This window comes from Xyrauchen texanus, chromosome 29 (assembly GCF_025860055.1).
Source record: "Xyrauchen texanus isolate HMW12.3.18 chromosome 29, RBS_HiC_50CHRs, whole genome shotgun sequence".
In the NCBI taxonomy this organism is placed as follows: Eukaryota; Metazoa; Chordata; class Actinopteri; order Cypriniformes; family Catostomidae; genus Xyrauchen; species Xyrauchen texanus.
In genome coordinates this window covers 19,971,552-19,977,832 of record NC_068304.1, presented here as the reverse complement: position 1 = coordinate 19,977,832, position 6,281 = coordinate 19,971,552, and the positions used below count along the sequence as shown (strand labels likewise).

Genomic DNA, 6,281 nt, shown 5'->3' with positions numbered 1-6,281 from the left:
ATAGTCCCCTAGTGTCGCTTCTTTCAACAAAACGTCTCGTTCCCTACATCAGGGAATGGAGGTTACAACAGTAACCTAGACGTTTATGTAGCAAATTTGCCTACATATTTCTTCCTCATTTTACATCATAACTTTTCTTTAAGATTTTTACAAATCCTAAAATTTTGTTATTTTCAGGCATTATCAATGTGTTCTCATCATAAAAAAAATTATACCGTTTTTATGTGGTCTTAGACTTTAAAACCCTACTGTATACAGTGGGCAGGGCAGATGAACAGTGTTCTAAGGCTGTATCAAGCTGAATCCATCATATCAAACAATAAGCAGATATTGAGTCATTTTAGTCAAAAACTCATGTAGGAAGGCTTGGCCTAATGATGCAAACAAGGGTAAATTAAATTTCTATGCATATAATCAAAACAGTTGTTCATCCTTATTTGTTTAGCAAAGCAGGTGAGGTGTTGTCATCAGATCGGTACTGCATTACACATGGCCCCCTCTCTGATGCTGCAACTTGTCCTCATGTCATTGGCTGGCAAGCCAGACTTCAAAACAGATGCTCCCGACAGGAGGGGAAACAATTGCACAATTTTGGTTTCCTTTATTCTTTCAAGGACTCTGAGCAATAGGGAAGGTTTATATGATAATAATTTCATTCATAGACCATGAGCAAACTTTATTTTTCAGCATTTCCATGAAATTTAACATAAATAAAATCTAAATGTGATTTTAAAATGCATGCAGGTGACTTGAGTATGTTGTGAAAAATTTTGAAGTTTCTTTCCCTCTTTGCCTTCAGCTTTAAACATTTCTGTTATCTCCCCTTAATATATGTGCAGGTGTACCCAAGCTGATTGCTTGATGTTGGAGGTATCACTAAGGTTGAGTAAACACTTGCTTGTAGTCATTTGGGATTTGTACAAGCCCATGGCACTGCTTCCCCAGGTAGTAGAAAGTAATAGACATGGCTGATGTAACTCCACAGTTGAGTGAACTCATAGTAGCCACAGACAGTAGAGCCTGGGCTGCCAATGTTTCATCACACATTTTGTTCTAAAGACATTTTCAAAATAATCTACAATGATTGTGCTGAAACAAAAAAAAAAAATACATAAAAATAAATGCACTATGATTTTGTTTTTAAACAATATTTAGGCAAAATATTTCACACATTGTAATTTACTAAGGCTACGTCTACAATAATCCGGATACATTTAAAAACGGCATTTTTGTTTCAAAACGCTCTCCATCCATACTAACATTTTCAAGCGTTGACAAGAAGTGTTGCTCGTCCACACTGAAACGTATGAAAACACTTAAATCGTGTCACTGCGCATGTGGAAATCCCCATTGCATGTACATTCTGAAACGCAATTGTCCTCGGGTTCTGTCCCCGGACACCAATTCAGAGTAAACTTCCCTTCACTTTTGAAGGAATGTAATTTTTTAACAACGCTATCAAAGTGAGTATCAGGCAAAACAGCGCCGCTATAACACAGGCCGCCATCCTGATTGCTTTGGTTGGCTAGATCACATGACTAAAAATGCATCATCGTTTTCCAAAGCATCCGTTTTCACAGGCCACACTACAAGGCGAAAATGGCGTTTTAAAATGTATACACTTTGGAGTGCGTTTTCAAAAAGCTCAGTTTTCGTGGACAAAAACGCCATCTCAGTGTGGACGGAAGGCCAAAACGGAGAGAAAAAGATGCGTTTTCAAACGAAAACGTATTAGTATGGACTAGGCCTAAGAAGACCAGTTTAAATAATATGCTATCTCAAGCATTTTTGTATTTTACCTTCTATAATCACAACAGTTAAAATTAATCTGATAAGCATTGCAGGATTTGACCTTCGGCCACCATAACTTTTTTTTTGCTTCCTCATCATGAGACAGCTTCTGTAGTTGCAGGTTTCTCAGACTTTTCTATCAATTCACTTTCAAAACAGTATAGTAGCTTTAAATTTAGTAAGTAATACAAATATAATGAAAGGTCCAATAATCACACTACAAAGCATAGTCACTTCCCACGAAAATAAATGGTGCAGCTTCATATTAAGTGTAGTTGGTGGTTGTGACAAGTTTAAGATTGTGGGCAATGGAGGAGTCAGGAGACAACGAAACAGGTTCAAGGTCAGTTCGTTTAATGAAAGAACACACACACACACAGCCTTATCTGGTCTCCCTCCGCCATCACTATAATGAGAGCCATGTGTTAGATTAATTACAGCCCAGGTGACCAGCCAAAATCGCTTTCCCTCTCCCGCAGACAGAGACATGACCACGCCCCCTCATGCCACAGTGGTACATAATAGTATACATCAGGTATAATAATGCTTGTATGTGACCTTTATGGAAGAGCATTGCACAAACTATTTCAGATTTCAAACCCATCTCACCCCATCCACTCCTCCCCAGAACTAGTTTAATATGTCGCAAACTTTGTGGACTCTTGCTTCAGTTTCCTGTTTCCCTTATCTTGTTTCACAATCTTTGTAAAATCGTTGTAAAATCTTTGTAATATTGGAAACAACTTTGCACGGAAAAGCTCAGTCAGTCATTTATCACATTACAATAATGTGAACATGCATATTGTTTATGTCCTGTGACTACTTTTGAAACAGTGAGTATTTTAAGGTTTACACATTTGCCACATTCACTTCCACTATAAGTGCATTACTGTGACCCAGAATTTAGCTTTTTTTTTTTTTTAAGAAAAGAGGGACGAGTCAAAACTACTTTATGTGGTAATCAACATTATGCCACAAATACTGTCTACTGAGCCTAACTTTTATTGAACTTGGAATATTCCTATACTGTAAGTAACATTATCTCATACTTTCTAAGTAGGCTATGTTGTATTTGGAAAGGTTGCTTTGTTTCTAGCTGAAACTGCTTATTTTTAATTGTAGCATTAATTGGATTATCACCATTTAGGACAATGAGAAATAATAAATGAATAACAAAATAACAGATTCTTTGTAATTATAAATTATTGCTACATTGATTCACTGTGTTCCCACATTGGAACTAACATTAATGCCATCTGACTACAAACATATAATTACAATGTTTTCATCTTTTCTTGTATAGAGTTTTATCCTGTATAAAGAACTCCTCTTGACGTGTTGACTATATGCATGACATGGAAACTATAAGTGCTGTAGGGAATCCTGTTGAGACCCCGCTCTTGAGGAAAGCCCCATACCCCTTGGGAGCATGGTGCCTTTCGGAGGACACCAGCTTGTCTAGACTACGCAGTTGCAATCACAATGGGCATGCAATTAGGCACAGTTGACAGATGTTCTGTACCTGATGCAACTGCAATCTAAAATAAGAGAGGTCATATATATATATATATATATATATATATATATATATATATATATATATATATATATATATTTTTTTTTTTTTCAGAACATTCTAAAATTCAAAATTCCATACATTTTCTGTTCAACAACCATGTCACTTTCTCTCTTGACAGTATCTTTATAAAGTATCTTTATAATACATACAAGGCTACAGTAGTAATGCAAAATATTGGTGTGTGTATCGTTGTTGAAATACATTATTTGGAAACTGTTTAATTTGGTAATAAACAAGTGACATGGATTCTGCAAATAAATGACCTAGTTGTGAACTCCTATACCAGTTATGGTCAACCATTAACTCAAGCAGGAAGACTGGGTTTAATAAACAACTGGCTGCTGGATTGCATTTTTCTCTGTCATCTGTGTTGTGTCAAAACTGAAGATTCCCATTGTCTTGGGACAAAACATCACAATAACCTCAAAGAATCCTCTAGAGTACCCCCTTATCATTTACCACTTTTACTATAGTAGAAATACAGTTTGTACTGTATATCTTCATTTTACATAGAATTTGTAAATTATTCATATTCACATTTTACTGCAGCAATTTCTTTTCTAGAGCTCCAAATGTTCATATGCAATAACACATTACGCTGAAGTAAATGGATAACTTATGTGTCTTATTTATGCCTATGTGGTAATGAATAAAGGCATCTATTGTCCTTCAAAGAAATGTTTACTTTTGCTTATTTTTGCTGAATGCTTAAGACCTTATATGATTACCATGTGCAATTTTAATGAGATCATCTATAATAAGAGAGACGGCTGTAAAAATTATTGGATGATACAATATAACAGGATGATTCATTATCATAGAAGTATTGACAGTCAACCTTCTGCCTTTGCTAGTCTATTCCTCTTCAGTGCTAGGATCCAGTGATTCTATAAATGAACAATTTAACCTTTTAATGCATACCTTAGGTCTTTAGTGACCTGGGACCTCATTCCATCCCCTATGGCTCATCCATTTTTGTATTTTTTTATGGCCACTGCATTAAACATGGTCCCCTTTCTGATGCTGCAACTTGTACTCTTGTCATTGGCTGGCAAGCCAGACTTCAAAACAGATGCCCCCAACAGGAGGGGAAACATTTATCAAGCAGGTAGTGGAAGGGAGTGACATCAGAATACTGGGTATAATGTGGAGGAGGTTTGGTATGCTAAATGAGAGTAAAATCATGTGGGTTGAAGAAAGTATCTGTTTCAGTCAAGGTCAGTTCACTGAAATGCTCTTTGTTGAGGGTTAGTGCTGTGGAAAATCATTGAAGAATATCTCTCTCTGTAAGAAAACTCTCAGAGTCCGGGGTTCCAGATGTCAAAAGTAGAAGTTTATTGAGCAACCAATAAACCTGAGAAGGCCAGCTGTCCGTTCTGCCTTCACAGTTTCAAACTCCCAGCTTTATACATTTCTGTTATCTCCTCTTAGTCCATAAATCACTCATCCTGGTTATCTTCAACCAATTGGCTTGCATTTTACATAAGTTCTGCTCGCCACAATTTTTTCTTAGGTCAGCTGACTTCTTTCTAATGGCGAAATCTAATTTTTAAAAAGTAAATTTATATTTAGAAAGTGTACATTCGAAACAAACAAAATAATGTAATAATAAAATAATGAGTCTTCTTGTCATTAACCATAATGATCATCTTGCCTTAATGAGTGTCTGGTTTTTGCTCTTTATGTTGGCTGAGCATATACCGTGCTTTTCTCATTACAATGGTTATGTCACATGTACAAGTCTCTAACTTATATATGCTTGTTAATACTTTTATTTCTATGATTAATATTGAAAATATACCATAAGTGCAGGTGTACCCAAGCTGATTGTTTGATGTTGGAAGTATCACTAAGGTTGAGTAAACACTTGGCACATTTCCTGCTTGTAGTCATTTGGGGATTTGTACAAGCCCATGGCACTGCTTCCCCAGGTAGTAGAAAGTAATAGACATGGCTGATGTAACTCCACAGTTGAGTGAACTCATAGTAGCCACAGACAGTAGAGCCTGGGCTGCCAATGTTTCATCACACATTTTGTTCTAAAGACATTTTCAAAATAATCTACAATGATTGTGCTGAAACTAAAAACAAATTTTAAAAAGCACTATGATTTGTTTTAAACAATATTTATGCAAAAAATGTCACACATTGTTATTTACTAATAAGACCACTTTAAATAATATGCTATCTCAAGCATTGTTTGTACCTTCTATAATCACAATAGATGTTCAAATTAATCTGCTAAGCGTTGCAGGCTTTGACCTTCAGCTCACCATAACTTTTTTTTTTTTTTGCTTCCTCATCATGAGACAGCTAGTTGCAGATTTCCCAGAATTTTCTAATGTTACTTTCAAAATATGGCCATACCTCTTTTTTTTCTTCTTTTTTTTTTTTTTTAGACAAAATTGTTTCACACAAAGTGCGTTCAATGTGACTGGCTGGGTTAGAGATGTTTTTGAACAATGAGTCACTTACATACACATAGTGTCAAGTATTTCTAGATTCTCCCTCCGGCACATTGGCAGAATATAATAAAATTGATTATTTTAAGCCATGGATACACAATGATACTGTCTTTTCCTTTGCAAGGTCAGTATATACTGTAAGGAACAAAATGAAATGCATTTATTTATAAGTAATCATATTCATATCTATATTTATCATTTATATTCTGAGATAATATCTGTAACCATACATTCTTGTATGAATAAATGTGTTTTACATGTATGCTGTACAGAGAAAGGTCTTTCTCTCTCATTGCTCAATTCGTACTAAGAGGATTGATGGTCCTTGGAACAGGATATAGCAGCCAGGAGGTTCTTTTAAAATTATATACTGGTTTTTTTTTGGAAAATTATCATGCATGCACAAAGTTCAATGTGAAATTTAACCTAATATGTAATTTTTATAA

The 6,281-nt window shown here is 35.4% G+C and overlaps 1 long non-coding RNA gene across 1 annotated transcript; it reads left to right on the top strand.

Moving 5' to 3' along the window:
- Positions 1-1,695: 1,695 nt before the first annotated feature.
- On the top strand, positions 1,696-3,340 carry LOC127623379 (uncharacterized). Its single transcript, XR_007968052.1, has 3 exons — positions 1,696-2,624; positions 2,717-2,819; positions 3,095-3,340. It is a non-coding gene; the product is annotated as an uncharacterized LOC127623379 (long non-coding RNA).
- The last annotated feature ends 2,941 nt before the right edge of the window (positions 3,341-6,281 follow it).